The sequence below is a fragment of the Vicugna pacos genome, chromosome 24 (genome assembly GCF_048564905.1).
Source record: "Vicugna pacos chromosome 24, VicPac4, whole genome shotgun sequence".
Taxonomy (NCBI): Eukaryota; Metazoa; Chordata; class Mammalia; order Artiodactyla; family Camelidae; genus Vicugna; species Vicugna pacos.
In genome coordinates this window covers 427,501-440,245 of record NC_133010.1, presented here as the reverse complement: position 1 = coordinate 440,245, position 12,745 = coordinate 427,501, and the positions used below count along the sequence as shown (strand labels likewise).

At 34.4% G+C, this 12,745-nt stretch overlaps 1 long non-coding RNA gene across 1 annotated transcript in view; it reads right to left on the bottom strand.

The window, feature by feature from the left end:
* Positions 1 to 8,415: 8,415 nt before the first annotated feature.
* The window catches only part of LOC140688842 (uncharacterized), a 10,779-nt gene continuing 6,449 nt past the window's right edge, over positions 8,416 to 12,745 (bottom strand). The window contains exon 3 of the long non-coding RNA XR_012063687.1: positions 8,416 to 9,693. This is a non-coding gene — a long non-coding RNA (uncharacterized lncRNA). The remainder of the gene's footprint in view (positions 9,694 to 12,745) is intronic.

The window sequence follows — 12,745 nt, the reverse complement described above, 5'->3', positions numbered from 1 at the left end:
ATTTTTAAAAGTCTCGTCGATAAAACAGTCATTTTTTTCTGCTAACATTTACTTCTATTTCTTATGAGTTCCGGTTCTTCCCCTTCTATGTTTTGTTGTCTCAAAGTATGGCTTTTTATATTGTAAATGTGTTAGAAACCAAAATAGCTGTAGTTATTTTTCTACATGTTTCTCCCTTTTAATCTTCATGTTATAATAAAGTTTGTAATAATCTATTCTAATAAAGTGTGATGATTTTCTGGTTCTCTCTATCACTCTGCTCAAAGTTTTGTAAATTTTTTTCTTTTTGACTTTAGTAGAAAAGCGATTCTCAACACCTCTTGTAAGGCAGGTGTAGAATGAACTTCTTCACCTTTTGTTTCTCTGGGAAAGTCTTTATGTCCTCTTCAAATATCTGAAGAAGACATCTTTCCATATAGATTATTTTGCGGTGACAATTTGTACCTTTCAGTATTTTGAGAATGTTATTCCACTCCCTTCTTGTCTGTTAGGTTTCTGGTAAGAAACCCATTAATAGTCCAACAAGTGCTCCTTTAAAGGTTTCCATCTTTTTTTTTCCATTGCTGCCTTTGTCATTCTTTCTTTGTAATTGACTTGTGAAAATTTCAATACTATATGTCTTGGAGATCTTTTGCATTGACGTAATTAGGTGTTTTCTTAGCTTCAGTGAATTTTTTTATCCAGTTCTTTCCCCAGTTCTAGGAAGCTCTTGGCTATCATTTCTTTAAATGAACTCTCTGCTGCCTTGTTTCTCTCTCCTTCTGGGATACCCATTACTCTGATGTTACCATTCTTAAAAGAGTTGGATAGCTCTTATATAATTTTCTCATTTGTTTATGTTCTATTTCTCTTTCCTCTTCAGTCTGTGTTATTTCTAGATTTCTCCCTTCAAGCTCACTAATTCTTTCCTCCGTATGATTTGCTCTCTTTCCAGTGCTTCCTTATGCACTCTTCACCTTGCTTGTTGAGGTCTTCAGCTCAGGAATTTCTGCTTGGCTCCTTTTTAGAGTTTCAGTTTCTTTGATCAAGTATTCCTTCTGTTCATTAATTTATCCCTGAGCTCATTAAACTACCTTTCTGAGTCTTCTTGTAGCTTATTGAGTTTCTTCATGTTAGCAATTTTGAATTCTCTATCAGTTAGATTGCAATATTGCATGACCCTAAGTTTGGCTTCTGGAGAACTGTAATTTTCTTTTTGTGGTATAGTGTTAGTGCAGTTCTTTATGGTGTTTGATGAATTTTTCCTATTTCTGCACGTTTGAAGTTAAATGACAGGCTAGAAGTTAGAAGTTCGTGTCCTTTCCTTTGTCTTCTGGTAGGTGGCACTATAACACAAGTTTTTGGTCTTTCTACCTGAATAGCCTCTGGATGTATTTGAGAGTTGGCAGTTTCCAGCCTCCACCATCTAGAGGAGGAGAGTGGCTCTGTGCCTTTGTTATTTTTTATTTTGCCTCGAGGATCATTACTTCTGCTAGAGCAGCTGTCATCGCCATCTTCTCACATCTGGTGTCCTGTGAGTCACTGAGTCTGCTACTGTGGGGGGAGAGTACGGTAGGGAGAAGCCAGGGGCACACAGGCACCTCTACCATGTCTAGTGTTGGAAGGTTTATGGGTTTCACCACTGCAGATCGTGGCACTGTGGGCAAGGGGCATGGGCACCTTGGCAGCTGAGAGAACAGAGGTCCAGTCCCCACTGCTGCTGCTGCAGTCTGGAGGCTGGAGTCATGGGCACCACCTTTCCTGCTGCTACTGGGTTCTCTGAAGTTTCGGACTCAGAGATCACAAGGACGGAGTTGAAGGCACTGACTCCCTGCTCCCTCAGTTGCATCTGCTCTACGTGTCCTAGTCTACCTACCACTATTTACACAGATGTGTGGAGTTCCCCTACATAGTGCTGTGCTGGGAAGAGGCGTCTCTGTCCAGTTGTGCATATTTTACTTGTAGACTGAAAGAGACAGAAAAAGTAGCTTTTTTCCATCACCATTTTGCAAATGTCACTTAAGCTTCTGGTAGTTTTTAGTTTACTGCTGATGTCACTCAAATATCTTGCAGCTTTACAAGTCTTGCCTGTCTTTTTTCAGCTTTAAAAGAAGTTCATATTTTGATACCATTTTAAAGGGGCACTTATAAAAATTCAATTTTTGAAATTAACATAGAAGGCAACTTATTTTTGTATATAGACCTTGTAACTTTCAATATTGCTAAACTCATTTGCTAGTTCTAGCAACGTCTCTGTAGAGTTCATCAAATGTTTAACTTAGACGATCATACCGTCTGCAAGTGAGAGCTTTGCCCCTTCCTGCCTAGTGTGGGTGTTCTCTGTTTCTCCTCCTTGCTTCACTGCACTGACTACAACTCCCTGTAAGATGTTAGATGCCTTGTTTCTAACCCCAGAAAGAAATTTTAGTCTTTTATTATTAAGTATAACGTTGGCTGTGAGTTTTTCACGGATGCCCCTAACAAGCTAAAACATGTTCATTTTTATTCTTAGTTTGCTGAGAGTTTTATCAGAAATAGATGTTGGATTTTGTCAAATATTTTTTCTTTATCTATTAAAATGATCTTATGGTTTTTATTTATTTTCCTGTTAATATGATATATTACATTGATTAACTTTAAAATGTTAAACTAAGCTTGCACTCCTGGGAGAAATCCCACTCGTGTCACCAGGTATCACTCTTTCTATATGTTGTTGATTAAAGTTTGCTAAAATGTTCTTAATATTTTTATGTCTATATTCCTGAGCGATATCAGTCTTCAGTTTGCTTATGCCTTTGCCTGTTTTATCAGGATAACACAGGCCTCACAGAAAAAGTATTTTTCCGGTACATTTTTAAAAGGTTTTGAATAGAATTGCTTTATTATTTCTGTAAATATTTCATAAAATTTACCTATGAAGTCACCAGTACTTTGACTTCCCTCTGCAGGGAGATTTATACTGCAAATATAATGTATTTAGTAAGTTTAGGGCTATTCGAGTTTTTAATTTCTTAAGTGAGTAAGTTTTGCAATTTGTGTCTTTAAAGGAATTTATCCATTTTATGCCATCAGTTTTATTGAAATACAGTTGTTCATAATATCCTCTGATTATCTATTTAATATCTGTAACATTTGCAATGTCCTCTGTCACATTCCTGATATTAGTAATTTGTGACTTTATTTTTTTAACTTGTGGTTGTATTTTTTTCTTATCAGGCTACCTAGATTTTTATCAATTTTATCTTCTCAAAGATACAGCTTATAGTTTCACTGATTTTTTCTTGTATTTTTTTCTCTTTACATTTAAATATATTTCAAGCTTATTTTTCTATTTACTTAGAGTGGAAGCCGAGGTCAGTTTTGAAACCTTACTTCTTATTATTATACTTATTAAGTGTTGTAAATTTCTCTCTAAGTTTCTTTAGCAGCATTCCATATATTTTCATGCAGTCAAAATACATTCTAATTTCCTTTTTTGACCCTTGTGTAATTTAAAGTGTGTTATTTAATTTCCAAAAAAAATTTTTTTATATTCTAGGTATTTTCTGTTGCTTAGTTCAAATTATTTTCTTTGTGGTCAAAAAACAATATTTTCTATGACATGAATTCTTTTAAATTTATTGAAACTTGTTTTTTGGCATAGCTTATGGTTCATCTTGGTAAATCTTGGATATGCACTTAAAAAGACTGTGTATAAGATGAGTGTTGAAATTCTATTGTTCTTAAGCTCATAATGTTTACAATTATTATGCCTGCTTTGTGAGTTCCCAGTTTAGCATAAAATAATCTCTATGTCTGATAACAGTCCTTTTTATGAAATCTAATTTTCTTTTATATTAATTTAGCCTATTCAGTTTTCTTTGGCTTAATGTTAACATAATGTATATATTTACATTCTTTTACTCTTTACCTGTTTGTTTTTATATTCATTTTTTTTTAGAGACTTGTGTGTCCTTTTTTTTTTTTTCCAGTTCCCAAATTTCTGCTCTTCAGTTGTGATGTTTGGATCATTTATGTTTAATATAATTGTCGATATGATTGGGTTTAACCTACAATACTACTTTCATTTTCTATTTATCTTTTCTGTAATTTTTTTCTTCTCCCCTTTTCCTATATTTTCCTTCTTTTCTGACTTCTTTTTGGTTAATCGGCCACTTAAAAAACAATTCTTTTTCATCTCTTTTGCTGCTTTATTTGCTACAGTTCATTGTTCTGCTATTTTATTAGTTGTTTATCTTAACCTATGTTTTATTAATACTACACTGCTTTATGCAGAGCATAAGACTCTTACAATAGTTTGTTTTTATTTTTCTCCTCTCAGGTTTTGTGTACTTGTTATAGTACATTTTACTTCTACATATGTCATATTCTCACAATACTGTGCTATTATCTTTATTTTAAAAGTTAATTATTATTTGATAAAAATTAAAAAATAAAAAATTAATATACATTTACACATGTAAATTACATATGGAGCTTTCTTTGCGTAGATTCATTTTAATATCTGGTATCATTTTTTTCTTTCTTGCAGTACAAATCTCCTGTCAAATTCTTTAAGCTTTTGTGGTTTTGAGAAAGCCTTAATTTTGCTTTCACCTTTTGTCTTTGTTGGGTTTAGAATTTTAGGTTGAGATGATTTCTTTTACTAATGAAACATGTTGCTCCACTGCCACCTCTCTTGAATTATTTCTGATAAGGACTCTGCTATCACCCTTATGGTTATCTCTTGGCATTGTATCTATTTTTTTTTTCATTGAAGTTAGTTGATTTACAATGTTACATTAGTTTCTGGAGTACAGCATAGTGATTCTATTTTATATAGAGAAAAATATATATATTCTTTTACATATTGTTTTTCATGATAGGTTGTTAAAAGCTATTGAATGTATTTCCCCATGTTACACATTAGGACCATGTTGTTTATGTATTTCATATATAGTAGATTGTATTTGATAATCCCAAACTCCTAATTTATCTCTCACTCTATTTCCCCTTCGGTAACCATAAGTTTGTTTTCAATATCTGTGAGTCTATTTCTGTTCAGTAAATGAGTTCATTTGTATCATTTGTTTAGATTCCACACATAGGGACAACATGAAATTTATCTTTCTCTGTTTGACTTCACTTACTATAATAATATCTAGGTCCAATCACATTGCTGCAAAAGACATTATTTTACTCTTTTTATGGCTAAGTAATATTCCATTGTATATATACACTACATCTTCTTTATCCAACCTCTCTTAATGGACATTTATGTGGCTTCTATGTCTTGGCTGTTGTAAATAGTGCTGCTGTAAACATTGAGGTGCACCTATCTTTTTTAATTAGTTTTCTTTGGATATATGCTCAGGAGTGGGATAGCTGGATCATATGATAAGTCTATTTTTAGTTTTTTACAGAATCTGCATACTGCTTTCCACAGAGGCTGCACCAAATTACACTCACATCGATAGTGTAGAACACCAATACTGTTCTCTTTTCTACACACCCTCTACAGCATTTATTGTCTGTGAACTTTTTAATGATGGCCATCCTGACAGTGTGAGGTGATATCTCATTGTAGTTTTTAATCACTTTTCTCTGATAATTAGAAATATTAAGCATTTTTCAGGTGCCTTTTGGCCATCTGTATGTCTTCTTTGGAAAATGTCTACTTAGATCTTTGGCACTTTTATTTATTTATTTATTTATTTTGGTTAAAAGTTTGTTGTTGTTGTTGCTGCTATATGGGATATTTGTATATTATGGAAATTAAGCCCTTTTAAGTCTCATCATTTGAAATATTTTCTCCAAGTCCATAGATTTTCTTTTAGTTTTGTTTATAATTCCCTTTGCTGAGCAAAACTTATAAGTTTAATTAGGTTCCATTTGTTTATTTTTGCTTTTATTTCTGTTGCCTGGGTAGAATGGCCTAGGATAACATTGCTACAGTCTACATAGAGAATGTCTTCCTGTGTTCTCTTCTTGGAGACTTATGGTATCCTGTCTTACATTTAAGACTTTAAGCCGTTTTGAGAGTTTTTTTGTGTTTGCTGTGAGGGAGTGTTCTAACTTTGTTGATTTAATGTGACTGTGCAGCTATCCCAATACCATTTGCTGAAGAGACTGTCTTTTTTTCCAGTGTATTCTCTAGTCTTCTTTGTTGAAGATCAATTGACTGCAGGTGTGCAGGTTTATTTCTGGGCTTTCCATTCTGTTCCATTGATCCATATGATTGTTTTTGTGTCAGTACCATGATGTTTTGATTTTTGTAGCTTTGTAGTGTTGTCTGACGTCTGGGAAGGTTATGCCTCCACCTTCATTCTTTTTCTTAAGGGTCTCATGCTCTACCAACTGAGCTAGCCGGGCAGCTGCCCGTTCTTTTTCTTAAGTATTGCTTTTGAAAGTCTCTATATTTCGTGATACCATATAAATTTTACAATTATTTTTTTCTTCCTCTGAAAAAATATTCTGGGTAATTTGACAGGCATCTCACTAAGTCTGTAAATTACTGAAATGGTAGTATGGCCATTTTAACAATATTAATTCTAGCAATCCAAGAACATGAGAAATCTTTCCATGTCTTTAAATCACCTTTCTTTTTCTTTATCAGTGTTTCATAGTTCTTAGAACATAAGTCTTTTAGCTCCTTGGTCAGATTTATTTGTAAGTATTTAAATTTTTGATGTGATTTTAAAAGGGATTTTTTTCAAGCTGCTTTTCTGATATTTCTTTGTTATTGTACAGAAACACAACAGATTTCTATATGTTAATCTTGTACCTTGCTACCTTGCAGAATTTGTTTATCAACTCTAGTAGTTTTTGTGTGGAGTCTTCAGGGTTTTCTATATATAGCATCAAGTCATCTGCATATTGTGACAATTTTACCTCTTCCCTTCCCATTTGTATCCCTTTTATTTCTCTTGTTCCAAATTTTAGGAAGGCTTTCAACTCTTCCTGCAAGTATTAAATTGGCTGTGAGATTTCATAAATAGCTTTAATTATGTTGAGACATGTTCCCTCTATACTTATTTTGGTAAGAGTTTTTTATCATAAATGGAAGTTGAATTTTATCAAATGCTTTTTTCCACATCTACTGAGAAAATCATGTGGCTTTTGTCCTTCTGTTGATGTAGTGTATCACATTGGTTGATTTACACATGTTGAACCATCCTTGTGACCCTGGGATTAATTCGACTTGATCATAGTGTAAGATATTTTTTATGTGTTGTTGGATTCAGTTTGCTAATATTTTGTTGAGAAATTCTACATCTTTTTTTCATCAAAGATACCATCCTGTAGTTTTCTATTTTGGCAGTGTCTTCGTCTGGTTTTGATATCAGGGTGATGGTGGTTTCATAGATGATTTGAGGAGCATCCCCCCCTTTATCTTTTGGAGGAGTTTGAGAAGGACTGGTGCAAGATCTTCTCTGTGTGTCTGGCAGAGTTTCCCGTGAAGCCACCCAGTCCTGGGCTTTGTTTGCAGGGAGGATTTTTGTTGTTGTTTTGTTTTGCTTTTAATACAGATTCTATTTCACTTCTAGTGATTGGTTTGTTCTTATTATTAGTTCTTGATTCAGTTTTGGTGGATGACAAATTTCTAGAAACTTGTCCATTTCTTCTAGGTTGTTCAATTTGTTGGTATATAATTGTTCATAGTATTCTTTTTTATTTATTTATTTTTGTATATCTGTGGTATTGGTTATAATTTCACCTCTTTCTTTTATAATTTTGTGTCCTCTTACATTTCTTCTTGGGGAGCCAAGCCAGAGGTTTGTCAATCTTGTTTATTCTTTCAAAAAACAGCTGTTGGTTTTATTGATTTCTTCTATTTTTTAATCTCTTTTATTTATTTCTCACTGATCGTTATTATTTATTTTCTTCTGCTGACTTTAGGTTTTGTTTGTTCTTTGTTTTATAATTTTTATGTGATAGTTTAGTTTCTTTATTTGAGATTTTTCTTTTTTTTTTTTTTTGAAGTAGGACTGCATCACTATAAACTTCCCTCTTAGAACTGCTTTTTCTGTGTCCCATAGATTTTGGATCATTGTGTATTTGTTTTCATTTGTCTCCAGGTATTTTTTAAATTTTCTCTTTGCTTTCTTCAATGGCCCATTGGTTGTTTATAGAATATTGTTTAGCCTTCACATATTTGTGGGGTTTTGCAGTTTCTTTTTCCTTGTAGTTGATTTCTAGCTCATAGACTCATGGTTAGGAAAGTTGCTTGATATAATTTCAATCTTCTTAAATTTGCTGAGACTTGTTCAGTGACCTAACATGTGATCTATTCTGGAGAATGTTCCATGTGCACTTGAAAAAAATGTGTATCTGCTGCTATTGGATGGAATGTTCTTATTTTTGTATGTTTTTTAAAATTAAAGGAATAGAGACACAGTTGCTTATGTACTTATTTTAATACTATAAAGTATTATTGTATTATAGGATAGCTTATTAATACACATGCATGTATATATACATATTCAAATGTGTGTAATTTTTTTTCCTGTTTGAATCATGTGGAAATTCACACATATAAGTTTCAATTAACATTTTCTCTAGCTCTTGAGAATGACACATATGTTCTTGCATGTATATTTGGATAATTAAATCTTACTTTATATATATGATCATGTATCATGTTTTGCCTTTGGATTTTATTGATAAAATCATTATCAATTTTAATTTTAATTTTATTTAGTGAAGATTTTTTTAAAGGAATATCAATGTCACAAATACAGTTTTATAATGGATTCTTTTTCCTTACTGCAAGTCCTATGAGGAGGGAGAAAGAAAGACTTTTTAACATAAATCCTCCCACATCTTTAAATTTGTATGTAAAACTGGCACTAGTTCATCACTGTTTTTGCTGAAAAGAAAAAAAAATCAAAGTCGCCCATGAGGACTTTCCTCTCCCCTTTTCTTTAATAATGGATACTTCAGAGGCCTCCTGAGGTCCCCTTCCCCCTGTCATGTTTAAAGGGTTTATTATTTCCAGAAAAACCTTGCTGTTTCCATTGAAGACTGAGCTGATCCTAGGTAATATTAATTCTGTTCCTCTTTCTTGTCAGAACTCAACTTCAAGTAGAACATATGAGATCAAAGCTGAAAGAAAGTTTATGTGGGCTGTCATCCGCCATTGTGTCTGAGACATCAACAATGCTCAGAACAAATTAGGTGTCAGTCTGGTAAATCACAGTCAGGAAGGCAAATCAGTTTATAAAACATTTGGTCACCTGGAAGGAGCCACTGTTCAAAGAACAATTAATCTTTCTTTTCTTTTTGGTAATTAAAAAAAAAATCTGAATTTAGCTGGTCATTATCATTGTTTCCTCAATCTCTATCCAACTTACTTTTTGTTTCTTCCAATGGGATAAAGAGCCATTGCTCTGAACAACTAGACCAAAAGCATTTACAAGGCCATTCACATGAAATGTTTCATTATTTTAGTATAATCTTCCAAATTATAAACAGCTCCAGAAAAAGAAGTGGGAGTGAAGGTGGACAAGGGAGAGATGTAACTTTCCTGCCGTCCTTGAGTGTGGAATGTCTGCAGATCAAAGAGAGAATGTTCAAGGATAAAAGCAAGCAAATCTTTCCCTCACAGGACTTCAGTTTTTCAAATCCTTCTTGATCTCATAGCCTTTCATTAAGGAGTTTGAATAACATAAGACAGGGAATTGTTTTCCACCTTTTTCACAATGTGGAATTATCTGTCACCTTCTCATCTTAAACCTGAGAAAAAAGAAAACAAGAAAGAAGAAGATAAAATGATTATATTTGTCACATCAGGCTACTTAATCAGTTGTTTTAATCTGAAATTTAAAAAGAACTTAATTCACATTTATAAAGAAATATGAGGCACACACACACACACACACACAGAGAGAGAGAGAGAGAGAGATGTTGGACTAAGGCTCACCTCACCAGTGTTCTAGGTTAACTCTGCCAATAATTTCAAGAACTTGAGATAATAATGTTAATATGCTAGCTTACCCTTTACTCAACTACAAATGGTGATTCTTATTTCTAACCTTGCTTTTGCTAACATTGTTGTGTGGATCAACTGAGAGAGACTCATAACTAAATAAAATGTGTTCAGATCAAAGATGATGTTGTTACAAAGGCCCCATCGTTTGGTCATGTCTGTGACACCATTATTCACAAGCATGCACTGTAATCTTAATTCCCATTTTGCCTGTATTTGTCTCCACTACCATCTCTCCCTAACTTACTTTGGGGGTGCATTTGACTTGCTTCTCAAAGTATAATTAGAGGCTCCATGATTTCAACTTTAAATTATTTCCTGGTGTTTTGACCAACCACAGTTCTACAGAGGAAATAGTATTGGACACCTGAATTAATTGCTACCTTTTTTTTTGTTACTCTTATGTCAGATTTTGTGCCCTTTCCTAATAACTCATTTGTTTGACTCAAAATCAGTCTTTCTACCTGCTTTTTCCAGTTCTCTCCCTCTCTCTCTCCCCCCACCTTGCCAGGCATCCTTATTTTTAATCTTCTGTCTGGCTCCACCATCCTAATTCAATTGCAAGCCCTACATTCTAGATATATTCTCTTCTTTTTCTCTGTTTATGTCGAGCACATCATGGCAACTTAGATGTAACATTAAGTTTTCTTAGCAGTCATACTATTTCCTCCATTATCTGAGATTCTGAATTTCCTCCCTGTTCCTCTTTAGTTACTCCAACATCTTAATTGAGACTAACTGACTCATTTGGTCTATGAGCATTTAGAAAACTTACACCATCTCCCCTTGATGGCTGGGTCAAAATTGCAGCATTGTATTGAGGGGAACTGTATTCAAGAGGTCTAGTTAGTTGCTAATAGCTAACAGGGCCAATTGAGATATGGGAGCCAGGTGATAACCTTGACTACTTGAGACACCTTCTCTTCCAAAAAGTCTCCATACAGGTGATCAGATTTGGTGGTTGGAACTGACAATTGTGATACACTTCAAGTTTATCTTTCACTTGCTACTTACCCTCACCTATAATCATCTCAAACTACAGATGTTGCCCTATTGCTCTGCTCTTTACTTTGAAATTTGTCTTTAAAGATTAGTTACACACTAAATCTCTAGTTACCTCTCATCCACTCTCCCTCTGGGGTTTTGCTTTTTCTCTCCTCAAATTACTCTTCTATTTTCACTTGTAATTAATGACCAAATCCAATAACCCTCTTTGTTTTTCATGCTATAGGAATTCTTTTTGAATTTTGCAATGTGGAGCACACAACATGCACACCTGTCTTAGGTTTCATGTCCTGCACACTCTGTTTTTTCTTTATTTCTGACTTCCCATTTCCTACCTCAGTGATCACTCTCCTCATCTGTCTATCCTTACAACTTCCTTTTTCCAAACTATAAATTTTAAGTTCTAGTATTTGCACTTCTTTGTCATCAAATTTTTATCCCTTCTCTCTCTCTTCACACACAGGCCTGTATTTCCAGCTTCTGCCTAGATATTCCTTACCTGTGCCCTTTGGGCATATCTGGTGCAGTACACACAAAACTTAAATTTTCATCAAATTGTAATAGAAAAGAACAAACCTTACTCTATATTAGATTTGTTCCTTTAGCTTTAACCACCGTGCCCTGTTTTCTAGGCTTAGCCTTGCTAGCTCTGTACTCATGTAAAGATAACAAAGTTGCAGAATAGAGAATGACATTTGTTTTGTTGGAGGTTTTGCAGGAGCACCATGAGCTGGCCCACATGCACAGCTGCAGGAACAACGAATTCCTAAACCAAGAAATTTGCAACAACAAACCACATCCCCTCCCCTGTTTTTTTTTTGTTTGTTTGTTTGTTTGTATAAAAGGAGCGTGTACTCTGACTGCAACAGGATGGTTATCCAAGACATTAGTCTGCCATCCTCTCGATCTGCCGGCTTTCGAATAAAGTCACTATTCCTTGCCCCAAGACCTCATCTCCCAGTTTATTGGCCTGTCGTGCAGCGAGCGGAATGAGCCGGACTCGGTAACAAAATCCTATTCTTCTGTATTTTTGGTCCTTTCGCTCAGTAACTCCAACTAGAAATTTTATATTTATTTTCAACTGTTGTTCTGCTTATCTTACCCCTCACATAAATACCAAATGCTTTGCTTTTCTGTCATCTGCAATCTCACGGGCATCTTTGTTTAAGATTCACATAATTTCTCAATCTGACTTCAAACATGAATAAAATACTATTGACTTCAATAAAAACTCACAACATAAGAGGTGTGAATTTAAGTTTTATTCAAGGTCTTACTAAAGGTGACAGCCAGGGATACAGGCTCTCATTTAGCTCCAAGGAATTGCTCTGTAGAGACAGTAGAGAGGCCAACTTACATATGAACTCTGGGGGGTTAGGAAATACATGCAGTCAAGCATACACTTGGTAAAAGATTACTGCTAATCACAAAGAAAAGATATCTCAAGTTAATGATGTTAGTGGTTTTCTATATATGAGAAGATGCAAGAATCTGGGGTCACTAAAATTTTTCCTGAGGTATATACATCTATCTAATGGACCTGCTCATCCAAAGCACAGAGGGCCTCATCCTGTTTTCATCCTGAATTCCTTTCAGGGTGCACTATCAGTAGATGACTGCAGCCAGTGGTGACATCCCTTGCAGAACAGGGTCATAAGCAAAGCTCTTTATTCTTCTTTGTTCACAATCCTATAAATAGTGTTACTGGGTACCCCTGTTTATTTATCACTCCCGCAGCTTTTTCCACAACCTCACAGAACCATCTAGGCAATAATTTGTCTCCCAGATTCTTTT